At 47.6% G+C, this 13,560-nt stretch overlaps 1 protein-coding gene across 1 annotated transcript in view; it reads left to right on the top strand.

Moving 5' to 3' along the window:
- The window catches only part of KCNJ1 (potassium inwardly rectifying channel subfamily J member 1), a 34,565-nt gene that overhangs the window by 10,287 nt on the left and 10,718 nt on the right, over positions 1-13,560 (top strand). The window contains exon 2 of the mRNA XM_069565472.1: positions 5,730-5,881. The gene's annotated coding sequence lies outside the window, so the exon portion shown is untranslated. The remainder of the gene's footprint in view (positions 1-5,729; positions 5,882-13,560) is intronic.

Below are 13,560 nucleotides of genomic sequence, written 5' to 3'. Positions count from 1 at the left end.
CTCCCGGCAATCTTGATTCCAGCTTGTGCTTCTTCTAGCCCAGCGTTTCTCATGATGTACTCTGCATAGAAGTTAAATAAGCAGGGTGACAATATACAGCCTTGACATACTCCTTTTCCTATTTGGAACCAGTCTGTTGTTCCATGTCCAGTTCTAACTGTTGCTTCCTGACCTGCATACAGATTTCTCAAGAGGGAGGTCAGGTGGTCTGGTATTCCCATCTCTTTCAGAATTTTCCACAGTTTATTGTGATCCATGCAGTCAAAGGCTTTGGCATAGTCAATAAAGCAGAAATAGATGTTTTTTTCTGACACTCTCTTGCTTTTTAGATGATCCAGCGGATGTTGGCGATTTGATCTCTGGTTCCTCTGCCTTTTCTAAAACCAGCTTGAACATCAGGGAGTTCACGGTTCACGTATTGCTGAAGCCTGGCCTGGAGAATTTTGAGCATTACTGTACTAGTGTGTGAGATGAGTGCAATTGTGCGGTAGTTTGAGCATTCTTTGGCATTGCCTTTCTTTGGGATTGAAATGAAAACTGACCTTTTCCAGTCCTGTGGCCACTTCTGTGTTTCCCAAATTTGCTGGCATGTTGAGGGCAGCACTTTCACAGCATCATCTTTCAGGATTTGAAATAGCTCAACTGGAATTCCATCACCTCCACTAGTTTTGTTCTCAGTGATGCTTCCTAAGGCCCACTTGACTTCACATTCCAGGATGTCTGGCTCTAGGTGAGTGATCACACCATCGTGATTATCTGGGTCGTGAAGATCTTTTTTGTTCAGTTCTTCTGTGTATTCTTGCCATCTCTTCCTAATATCTTCTGCTTCTGTTAGGTCCATACCATTTCTGTCCTTTATCGAGTCCATCTTTGCATGAAATGTTCCCTTGGTATCTCTAATTTTCTTGAAGAGATCGCTAGACTTTCCCATTCTGTTGTTTTCCTCTATTTCTTTGCATTGATCACTGAGGTTACTCTTGTTCTATTCCAAAGGCTCTGGGGCACTTTTCCCCAGGGTGCCAGCCGTGCAGACCCCACCCCTGCCTGGACTATCGTCCCCCTCCTCAGCTCTCTAGGGATGCTGTTCTGGGAAGCAGGCCTCTTTAATCCCCTTGTCTGCCTGCTTCACTCTGGACAGAGCTTGGGCAGGAGCTGATGGTGCAGTGGGTGCTGTCTTTGCCAGCTTAGCCCTACGGATGAGGGGACTGCAGGGACGCCAACAGCCAGACCACAAACAGGCTAATTTCCAAATGCAGACACTGTAAAGGCCATGCATATTTTGCTGGTGACTAGAGACCAGATGCTGAACCATTTCCAGGCCCGGCTGTGATGGGGGATGGAGAGAAGGCAAGACGCCTACAGAAAGATGCTAGTCTTGCCTCTGCACTGTGGACATTCCCCAGTCCCCGACCCTGGAGTTCATGAGAGTAACCCTGGGCAGTGGGGCTGTGGCAGGCGGGGTGGGGAGGGGCCCAGGCACATCTCCATGGGTCCTGTGTAACACCTGGTCCAAGGGGAATACCTTCTCTGTTGTTCATATAGAACCTTCTAGAATCCCTGATGTACTACTAGCAAAGAGACTTCCTGAGTTCTTTATGTTGCCTCTTCCTGCAATTCACGTCTACATTGAAAAATTCTTCTGTTTCTTTGAAAAATTCTGCATTATTTTTATTAAATTTTTTATTGAAATATATAGTTGATTTACAATGTTTTGTTAATTTCTGCAAAGTCTGTCAATTTCTGCAAAGTGATACAGTTACACACACACGTTTATATACATGTGTTCTCAGTTACTCAGCTGTGTCTGTTTGGCACCTCATGGACTATATCCCGCCAGGCTCCTCTGTCCATGGGGTTTCCCAGGCAATATTACTGGAGTGGGTTGCCATCTCCTTCTTCAGGCAATCTTCCTGAGAGAGGAGCCTGGCAGCTACAGTTCATGAGGTCCCAAAGAGTCAGACACAACTTAGCAACTAAACAATAACAATGTACATAAGAACATTTAAAAAGAAATATATATACATACATTTCTTTTTAAATATTCTTTTCCATTATCGTTTGTCACAGGATTTTGAATATCATATACTATAGTATATTATACAATGCTATACAATAGGGCCTTGTTGTTTATCCAGTCTATATATAATAGCTTGCTGCTGCTGCTGCTGCTAAGTCACATCAGTTGTGTCCGACTCTGTGCGACCCCATAGACAGAAGCCCAACAGGCTCCTCTGTCCCTGGGATTCTCCAGGCAAGAACACTGGAGTGGGTTGCCATTTCCTTCTCCAATGCATGAAAGTGAAAAGTGACAGTGAAGTCGCTCAGTCGTGTCCAACTCTTAGCGACCCCATGGACTGCAGACCCCATGGAGGACCAGGCTCCTCCATCCATGGGGTTCTCCAGGCAAGAGTACTGGAGTGGGTTGCCATTGCCTTCTCCGATAGCTTACATCTGCTAATTTGATTGCTTTTATTTTAAATGGTCCATATGGAGAAGATTCTTCTTTGGAAACCTGATGCACATCGTATCATCCTTTCCTTCAGAGTTCTTCTCGTGTCTAACGGAACCCTCTCTTCCTACGATTCTCTTATATGGCTCATCGCTCATCCACTTGGACTCTCCCAAACACTACATCATTTCATTGGCATAATGGCTGGGGAGGTAGAAGTGCTATGATTGTCATTTGACAAACGGGAAGACTGAAGCTGAGTTTGTGCCCATCTGGGAGTGGAGGTAGGGAGAGTCTCCTAGTTCTTCCTGAAATGCTAAAAGTCTCTGAGCAAAACCTTGGGCTGGAACCAGCAGGTGAGGTCAGCACCCCCAGCCTGGGGGAGGACCTGCACACACTTCTCTTGGCATTGCTACCCCCACCATCTTAGGCTTTCAGTGGCCTTCTACTCACTGCTTACGTCAAGGTCACCCCTTGTTGGGGCAGCTTTCTCAGCCCTTATCTCCATCTATAATGACCCTGTTTATTTAGTTTCTTTTTGTTATCTGTCCTGCGCTCTCCACCTCCCTGAACACCAATCCTGTTCATGCTTTTCCCCCCTCCTAGCCTGGAGCCGGGCGTGTGATAGACTCTCAGTAGATATTTATTGACTGAAGGAAAACAAGGAAGGAATAAGCAAAGAAAGAGCAAGTGAGGAAGGAAAGAGAGAGGGAAACGGAGGGAGGGTCTGTCTTTCCCCAAAGCTCTCCTGCCTCTCCTTCCAGACCTTAGATCAGAATTCACTCAGTCTTCATGGAACTTCCGGTAGGAAGATCCAGGAAGGCTTGGGCTCCCATCTCAGCTCTGCCCACCTGAGCTATTTAACCTCTCCACACCTCAGTGCCCCTACCCCATAAAACAGGGACCATTACACCTATTTCATGGGGTCACTGTGAAGATCGAATGGTCTAGTTTCTGCCAAGCCGCCACCACAGGCTCTTGTACATGCAAACATGCAACAAGCATGTATTCTTTTCCTTCTGGGTTTATTTCAACCTTCCCACCCCCATCCTGTAAATCACAGTCAAACCCTTCAGTGTGCCTCCAACCACATTAGAGAGGAGCACTGCCTGGATGGAATGGAGACCTTTTAGGGAATACACCGCCAGCTTTCCGACCTTGCCACAGAAAGTCACATTGAAAGAGACGCATTTTAATAAGTTTCTTTCAATGGACACATATCACAACAGAGAAAGCGACAGTGAGCTGAATGCACACTTTCTAGGTCTGTGAACTCTGGTTTCCTCTGTGGCTCATTGTTAAGGAGTCCACCTGCAATGCAGAAGAGTCAGAAGTCATGGGTTTGATCCCTGGGTTGGGAGGATCCCCAGGAGGAGGGCATGGCATTCTCCAGTATTCTTGCCAGGAGAACCCCATGGACAGAGGAACCCGACAGTCTATGGTCCATGGGGTGGCACAAAGTCAAATACAACTGAAACAACTGAGCCCAGCACAGCTCTGTGACCTTGGGTTGATAACTTGGCTTCTCTGATCTTTTTCTCCTCTACCTGGGGAAAGTTGTCAGAGTGAGGAGAGAGAGACTGCAGGCTATTTCTATAGCCGAAGCAAGAGTGATGGTGGTTTGGACTACAGTGGGGTTGGAGAAGATGGAGCCCAGAGAGCAGAGAGGTTCTGTATTTTGTAGGAAGAGCAGAGAAGATTTGCTGATGGATTGACTGTGGAGATGAGAGACAGAGAAGAATCGAGATTGAATGAAGTTTTCCTTGATGGTTGTGCCATTGACAGAGCTGAGGAAGGCACAAATTCAACAACATAAATATATAATAAGCTGTAGCTGCTGCTAAGAAAGAAAAGGGGATTCTAGAGACATTCTTGGGGAGTAGAATTTAGCCCAAGATGCCCAGTGGAGATGCACTCACATGCCTACCCAGAGGTCACAGGACTGACCCCCCGCTAAGAGTGTTCAGAGGAAGGACATGCCAGGCGTCAGTCATAGCCCTGCACCCCAGCTGCCTCTGCTTCTGGAAAGCTGGTCACGCTAACCTCAGAGGAAATTCAATTGGCCTGGCATAATTAGATCTTCGTGGTCTGATCTAATCTGATCGTTTTATGGGCAATGTTTTTCTTTTTGATCTTCAGTCCTTTCCCCCCAGCTTTGTTATTTTTCCCAAGCAGCCAAATAAACAAAGTCTTCTCCCTTTGGGCTTCTTATGTACAAAAATGCTCCTTGCAGGCCCCCTTAAAGCAACCCAGAGCCCACTGCCTCCTCCTCCCAGAGATTCTGAGGGGAGAGCCTTCTTGAAGAGCCAGGGAAGACAGGGCTAGCAGAGGCAGAAGAACATTTCCCACGGCTGGCATCTCCCCCAGGCGGCACACACTCCCGCCTCTGCATTTCCTCTGCAGCTCAAGGGGCCCTTCCGAATCTGTCCTTGGGTCTGGCAGGAGAGCCGGCCGCCTGCTCAAATTCAAACCTGGGAGTTCCAATTATTCCCCAAATGCCAAGTCAACCTCTGGCCGTCTCTTCGAGGAGGCTCCTCATCTCTGCCAGGCACGGAAGGAAGCTGATCTCATTGAGGTTTCCACGTTCTGGATCCGCTATGGGGTGCTCTTACCCTGGGTTCCATCTCAGCCTGAGAAACAGGCGTTCTTAACTCCATGTTCATGGAGAACACTCTGGTTCAGAGAAGCAAAGCCGTTTATCCTGTTCACAAGTGGAAGGAGTAGGCTTTAAATCAAGTCCATATCACCGTACAGCCTGACCTTCACTACCACAGGGACACCTGCTCATCCCCATCTTTGCTTTACCAACCCCACCCACTGTCTGCAGTGATACTCTCGTCTCAGCACCCATGGCTTCGGCCCCACGACCCCACAGACCCACAGCCCGCCAGGTGCCGGGGAGCTGGCATTCTAGTCAGTGCTAAGCCCCTGGTCCATCTCTTGGCAATTCCTAGTGGCAGTCCTTCTGGCTGATCCCGGCAGCAGTGCAGGGGAACCCCAGTGCGGGGGACCTGACCGGAACTAAAATGGTGTTGTGAAAATCCATCGATGAAAATCCATCGATGAAAATCCATCGATGAAAAGCTTGGCAGTGTCATGGGCAGGAAAAGTAAACCAGAAAACAGAGGTTTTGGCTCTGCAACTTAGGGCTGGACAGAGCAGCAAGATGGAAAAAAAAAGAAAGAGGAAGGAAGAAAGAAACAAACAGCTCACAGTAAGCTCCAGGGTCTGTATGACTCCTAAACTTTTCTTGGTGACTTTCTGTTCTATTTTTCTCCAGGTTTAATCGATTACCTTGGGAAATTTGCCCTGTAAAACACAGGCAGTTGGCTCAGACGGGCATCCGGGCAACGCAGAGCTGGAATTCAAGTCTGACTCCAGATCCGGTGTTTCAAGCTCAGAGAGTCGGGGACACCTGCGTGTGCTCTCCAGGTAGACTGGCCTCTTTTTGGTTAGAAATTAGCATTCATCACAGGACGGGGGCTGTACTTTAGTTTCTTTCCCCTCAATATATCATTTATTTATCATGGTCCAGGCTTGGTCCTGATGGTGCATCATCAAAGAGGTCATTGCAATCTGTAGAGAGAGAAATGGCCCATGTTCCGGAAGCATATAGGGAAATCCCACCTGGGGCCTGAGAAAGGGGCCAGGCCAACCTCCAGAGTGTCCACAGTAGGCAGTTTTCTGTCTCTTCCTTGAGAGGCCCCCTGAATTAGGACTCCACGAAGCTCTCCCCATAGCTATCACCGAGGAAACAGCCAAGAACCCCACCCATGCTTCAGCCCCCCTTCTCCACCCTCCTCCATGCGTGTGCAGGGCCAAGGGAAGGAATACTATGGGAATGTGGGGCCAGGAGGGGTCTATATGGTCCTGTGGGCTTCTGGCTAATCTGTGAGGTCGCCACATCTCCAGAGAGGTTAGTCTAAGTAAGAATTTTATAGCTCAGGTTACTGACTCCAAGAACAGAGCAAGGACCATGGGCAAGGAAAAATATTCCAGAAAACAATGAAGATTAAAAATTTACCACGTGCAGGGGAGGGCAGGAGGGAATGGAGCTGAGTTCCTGTGAGTGAGAGAGAGAGGGTCAGGGAGTGGGGGTGGGCGTGGCCCACACAGTGGACCTCAGTGCAGCCTGAGAAGCTCAAGGTCCCGTGCATCCCATCAGACAGCGTGAGTCCGTGCACCTTCCATGCTTCGAGGACAGCAGATGTGGCTCCCAAGCCAAGTCTTTGGCTGGACTTCCAGCCCTGAGAGCTGTGTGGGAGAGTGGACAGAGCTGACGGGCTTCAGACTGAACTGCCGGGTCAGGGGCACAATGCGGGGAGCCCAGGTCAGGGTGGACGGCGGGGCGGTATCTCACTGTGCCTCGGCTGCTCCACTGACCACCACTGGCCGGGGTGGCAGGGCCGAGGATTTGTCCCGCACGTGCTGGGAGAGGCGCGGTCCCTCCTTTTGCCACCAGAGCCTGTGTTGAGGGGGAGGATCAGCAGAAGCATCTTTCTGCACCTCCAGGCTCTTGTGACCAAGGAAATATTTTGGATGTGGTACCTCCAGAATCACCATGGCCACGTGCTGTAGGAGGAAGGGGCCAAGTTCAGCCGAGGACCCCACAAAGGCCCAGGGGGTGCTTCTGTCTGGCGCTTGAGGAGGGAGGAATGGGATTAAGAAATGGAGAGACGGACGTGGATGGTGGACAGTTTCCTGAGTCCCCGCCAAGCAAGAGGTCCTTGATGTGGATTTTCCCTGTACAAATTCTATTGAAATAATACAATAGGATGTGATAGGATATGTTACGATATAATACAATACGATACAAAGGCATGCATGCTCAGTCGCTTCCGCTGTGTCTGACTCTTTGCAACCCTACGGACTGTAGCCCACCAGGCTCCTCTGTCCAGGGGATTCTCCAGGCAAGAATACTGGAGTGGGTAGCCATGCCCTCCTCTAGGAGATCTTTCTGACCAAGGGATCAAACACATGTCTCTTACATCTCCTGTATTGGCAGGCAGGTTCTTTACCACCTTGGAAGCTGAGCAATACAATACCATATAATTCCCATACATGCAATCCATCCATCTAAAGGGTTTCTGGTATAGCCACAAAGTTGGGCAACCATCACCACCAACAATATTAGAACTTTTTCATCACCTCAAAAAGGAACAAGGTACCCATTAGCAGTCACTCTCCACTTCCCTTCCCCACCCCTACTGAGAGCTACCAATCTAACTATCTCTGTGTCTAGATTTGTCTATTTTGGACATTTGTACAAAGGGAATAATACTATATCTGACTTCTTTTACTTAACACAATGCTTTCAAGGTTTTTCCACATTGTAATATGTATCAGTAATTCATTCTCTTTTTATGGTTGAATAATATTTCACTGGGGGCTTCCCTGATGGCTCAGATGGTAAAAGTCCTATCCGTAATGTGGGAGACCTGGGTTTGATCCCCGGGTTGGGAAGATCCCCTGGAGAAGGGAACGGCTACCTCTTCCAGTATTCTGGCCAGGAAAATTCCATGGACAGCGGAACCGGGCAGGCTACAGTCCATAGGGTCACAAAGATATGACTGAGTGACTCACTTTCACTTTTCAATATTTCATTGTATGGACAAACCTCATTTATTTATTGATTCAGCAGTAGATGGACATTTGTGTTTAACTTTCTGGCTGAGACGAATAATGTCCTACCAACATTGGTGGAGCGGTTTTTGTGTGGATGTGTGTATTTTCCAGTGAATCCCCTGGGCAACAAATAGGTGTTATAATCACCAATTTATTAGGAAAAGTTGCAGCTCAGAGTGGTTAAGTACCATTTCTGAGATGGAAAAGCTTCTTGTGATTTGGTTTGATTATGCTAGAAGGGCAAATAAGAGGAAGTAAGGTGGAATTTCACTTCACCTTTTGCAGGACGTTATACACACCACTGAGTGAAAAAACAGGAGAGGCCTGAGGGGACATGCGTCAGCAGGGCTGCGTGGGCTCCTGACCTTCTGGGGGGCAGGTCTCAGGTCTGCCTGCCCTGGCCTGGCTCTGAGTCTGGGAGATGCTCTCCTTCTTTCACTCACCTTCTTGTTTTGGTGGCAGACTCTAGTCAAGAGCAGCTCAAGACAGCTGCCAGAGTCGCCCGCCAGTCTGTGAGGAGGCAGGTGGGAGGTCTCTGTAGCCTCATCCCCACTCTGAGAGGGTCTCCTGGGGTGGGCCCTGCCCATGACAAGAAGAGCCCCAAAGAGAGGAATTCAGCGAGGGCCCAAGGGCGGTTCTAGGGCAGAGAGCACCTGGCTGCTGGCTCTGCTTCCCTTTGCCTCCAGGGCTTTCCCAGAAAGTTCTTGGACGTGGGAGGCTGGCTGGTGTGCAGGCGTGCCGCCACATTAATGCAACTCCTGTGCTCGGCGGAAACCAAGCCCATGCTGGTAATCATTGACCCTCCAAGCTCCCCCGGGCGGAGCCACCATGGCTTCCTATGGTAGAGCCTTGCCCTCCTCAGCACCTTTCTGGGAAGAGCAACGCTACTGCAGCATGGATGCTGGGGCAGAGAAGCCCAGGATTCAAGGCATCACAGATGATGACGTGTTGGGTCTCTCATTCAACATCTGGCTGTAACTTGAGAGAGAAGTCAGAGCTGGAGATTGCATTCTTGAAGGTATTAGTGGCTGGATCACTTTCCAAGTTCAAGGGCCATCTGAGCTCTTTCTATTCATCTGTAATAGACATGGATAGTCCCCTTTTTCAGAAGAGGAAATTGACACACTGAGCCATTGGGTGGTACCCAGTGTTAGGGGCACAGAATGATTGACCAACTCCAGATTCAAACCCCACACACCCACCTCTTACATCCTGTCCAAATGGCCTCTCCTCAGGGCTGTGACAGCAAACGTGAGCTAGAATATGGGACTGGAAGACATCCAGATGCCCCCTCCAAACTCAGTTCTGTGCCTTCTCTTTCCATGTTTCTTGGTGCGGGGCTGGACCCACAGGAAGCCCTTCACCTGTGGTACCGCTTCATGACTACTAGTCCCCCAGGGCCAAGCTCAAGGCATCAGTTGAATTACTCCACTATTTTATAAGGCATTGAGGTTTGGGGTTCTATGTGTTTTCGCAAAAACAAAGTGTTCTTTCTTGATGCAGACACTCAGTAACGCACGTTCAAGGCCTCTAGTCCACATAGAATTCATTCCTTTCTGGGCTGGAAAGATGGAATGGATGTGATACCAACCCAAACCATAGAGAACTAGAAGGATCAGACTAATAACAGGGCCTCTGAACACATAATAAATAGAACTCTTGGTAAACATTAAAATTATTTTATTAAATGCCAGTGCCATTTGAGGTGGGTACCTGAGAGAGGTGACTTAAAAATCATTTTATCACAGATGTGTCTAGTTTTCAGACAAAACAAATTACACACCCCCACAACACACGGACTTGTACAAATCACATAAGTGAGAGGATGATGTTTTCCTTTGCAAAAATGATTCTTTTCTTTATAAACTATTATGTAATATAACATATGCTGCTGCTAAGTCGCTTCAGTCCTGTCCAACTCTGTGCAACCCCGTAGACGGCAGCCCACCAGGCTCCCCCGTCCCTGGGATTCTCCAGGCAAGAACACTGGAGTGGGTTGCAATTTCCTTCTCCAATGCGTGAAAGTGAAAAGTGAAAGTGAAGTCGCTCAGTGTCTGACTAGTATATTATATATTAATATATAATATATTATATGATATATATAAAATATGTAATGATATATATAATTATAGACAGAGGAGCCTGGTGGGCTACAGTCCATGGGATCACAGAGTCAGACACAACTGAGCAACTAACATATACACATGTATAATAAAATTATTATAAAAACAAAAATACATATATAATCATATAAATATAATATATAATAATTCAGTAAAAGAGTCCTTTAAATGTCTAATATTCTCTGTAATGGCCTACATGGGAAAAGAATCTAAAAAGCGTGGATGTATGTATACTTATAGCTGATTCATTTTGCTGTAATCCTGAAACTAGCACAATGTTGTAAATCAACTATGGTGCAATAAAATTTTTTTTTAATTCAAAGAAAAAAACAAACACTTATCTATAGTATCCTAGTGCATAGATCATATGTTACATGACTTACTATATGAAGCAATTTCTGTTCACATACTGTCTTTGGTTTTGACTGCTCAAAACATTTTGGGACATGCGGGATCTTACTTCCCTGACCAGGGATTGAATCTGTGCTGCCCTCTGCAGTGGAAGCACAATCTTAACCACTGGACCACCAGGGAAGTCCCTCACATACTATCTTCTGAGAACACCATCTATTGATTTTGGTTTCAGCATAAGATTATATTGGTTTCCCAGGTGGTAAAGGATCCACCTGCAGTGCGGGAGGCTCTGGTTTGATCCCAGGGTCAGGAAGGTCCCCTGGAGAAGGAAATGACAACTCACTCTAGTATTCTTGCCTGGAGAATCCCATGGTCAGAGGAGCCTGGTGGGCTACAGACCATAGCGTCGCAAAGAGCTGGACGTGACTGAGCAGGCACACACTCATGAGATTATATACCTAGACTTGTATAATGATATTTTCATTGTAATGAGTTTCTTTTGAATAGTAATTAGAATAAAAGGCTATGAGACCAGAAATCTCTGGATCCTCTGAATTCTGAAATCTTTGGATCCTTGTGTTAACTTAATGTTCAGCGGTAAGTTCCCCAGACACTAGAATCCAACATCTGGGACAGTGACTCTCAGGAGGTGTGGCCTGAGAGCATGAAGGAGGTCTGAGAACTGACCTTTTCACCCCATTTGTCCCCTGTGGTTGTGGGACAGACTGAAGGGAATTTCACCTGGGATTTTCTAGGGACCCCTCCTCCCTCTAGACGATGACCATGCTTCTTGTGTGTTCAGTTCAGTTCAGTTCAGTCGCTCAGTTGTGTCTGACTGTTTGCGACCCCATGAAGAGCAGCACGCCAGGCCTCCCTGTCCATTACCAGCTCCCGGAGTTCACCCTTACTCATGTCCATTGAGTCGGTGATGCCATCCAGCCATCTCATCCTCTGTTGTCCCCTTCTCCTCCTGCCCTCAATCTCTCCCAGCATCAGGGTCTTTTCCAATGAGTCAGCTCTTGGCATCAGGTGGTCATTGTATTGGAGTTTCAGCTTCAGCATCAGTCCTTCCAATGAACACCCAGGGCTGATCTCCTTTGGGATGGACTGGTTGGATCTCCTTGTGTGTTACTAGGTATCTTCCCAACTGTGCTTTCACCCCCAGTCTGGAACCCGGCAAAGGCAACTTGGTGGATTCCAATTGGAATCCCAAAGCCAGTGACTCTTGGGTCACTGCAAATTCCACTCACACACGAAGCTTTAAAATCACCTTCTGCACTTCTTCAGACAGAGTCAAGTGGCTTCACATCCACACGGGCTTCTCTGTGAACAAGCCGATGGACTATTCAGGCTGCACTGTGGGCTTCCTGCCCCCAGAGGTCTTGCTTCAGGGCACCGTTTTCACTGTGCTCTAGAGGGCGCTGTTCGCACGGGATGCCCATAGGAGCTCCTCCACCCAGTTCTGAATGGCCATTGTGCACTCTGCAGAGGCTGTTCTCAGCTCTGGGCTTCTTCTCTTCATTCATGTTGAGCTGTGCATCCTCACTTCCCCCTCAGTTTATCCTCTTAACTCTGACTCAATCCACACACACCCAGCAAAGCAATGCCTTTTCTGGGTAAAGTGCAGAACTCCCTGAAGTTGAGAAGATAGACTAAGATAGACTACTTAGAAAATCTTTAGCATAAAAGGCAAGAAGACCCAACTCTGTGACTGTGAGTTCCATGAGTTCCTCTGGGGCTCTCTCGCTCTGCAGTCAAAACTCCCCACAGCCCCCAGGGGTGTGTGCTTTCCCTTCAAAACTCTGAGTCAGGCAGAGATGAAGCGAGCCTCTTTGGGTCTTTTTTTGCAGAGCTGAGACATGCTAGCGTTTCCAAAACACTTGAAAAAAATGTTTTTGAAGGACAGCAAGAAAACAAAATTGGAATTGCGCATAAAATTAGTGTCAGCTCCCAAAGTGCAGGTTTCTGACTCCACAGCAAAGGCAAGTTCTCACCGAAGATGGGAGAGACACCTGGCTTGGGGTGAGCCCAGCAGACTCCCAGGATGGCTGGGATATGTCACATTTCCTGACACCTCCTGCTGGGTGCCCACCCAGGTGCCAGGAAGTGATGCAGGTCTTTGTTGGAAGAGCAGAATAATCTTAGGATGACCAGCAGCCCTTGTAAACTAGTTAGCTAGATAGAATTCAAAGCCTGAACTTGAACATTTTAACTCCTTTTAATAACTTTTTTTTTTTTGGCTGAGCCATAAGGCATAGGAGATCTTAGTTCCCTGACCGGAGATTGAACCTGTGCTCCTTGCTGTGGAAGTGCAGAGTCTTAACTACTGTCCCACCAGGGAAGTCCCTTAAGGACCTTTTATATTTAAATTTGGTCCTTCATGTTCACATCCTGATACAAAAGCATGCACTGTGTACATATGTGAGTGTGACTTCTGGAAGCAGTAGAATGGAAATCACTAATTGTTGTAAAAGTGGCTTTGTGACCTTCTCTTCTTGTGCTCTTCTGCTTTTTGGGGCATCAGTGTCTTCCAGCCAGAGATCACCAGGCACACTGCAGTAGTTGAAAAGGTTGGCTTGTTGCAGCTAGTGAGAACATGCACCTCGAGGAATGGTGAGGAGCTCTGCTTGAAAGAGTTTTAGAAAGCACATAAATAGAGTTTGGGCTTAATCTAGGTGATTTGGGAGAGTAAACGGAGCAATACTCTGCTCAGGATTCGATGTTAAGATATAGGGGTAATTCCGTGATTATGTCAATAAGTCTCATTAGCAAGAAGGAGAGAAGAGTTGGTGCAAGGCTAACGCTGTTATTGGTGAAGAAGCAGTGATCACTCAGTGCCAGGACTGGGGCGGGGGGGGACATTTGGTCATTTTTGTGGTTTGGACCATGTTCCCATTTCTGTGTGTGCAGACATGATTCTGATGTTGATGTCTTGTGAAGCTGTGTTCAACAGGAGAACACAAGACCCAGCTGTGAGCCCCAGGACAGCCCTCAGCAACAACCAGGCCG

This window comes from Ovis canadensis, chromosome 21, assembly GCF_042477335.2.
Source record: "Ovis canadensis isolate MfBH-ARS-UI-01 breed Bighorn chromosome 21, ARS-UI_OviCan_v2, whole genome shotgun sequence".
NCBI classification, from domain to species: domain Eukaryota; kingdom Metazoa; phylum Chordata; class Mammalia; order Artiodactyla; family Bovidae; genus Ovis; species Ovis canadensis.
Note: the sequence above shows the minus strand (reverse complement) of the source record. Positions and strands in the feature narration are given on the sequence as shown.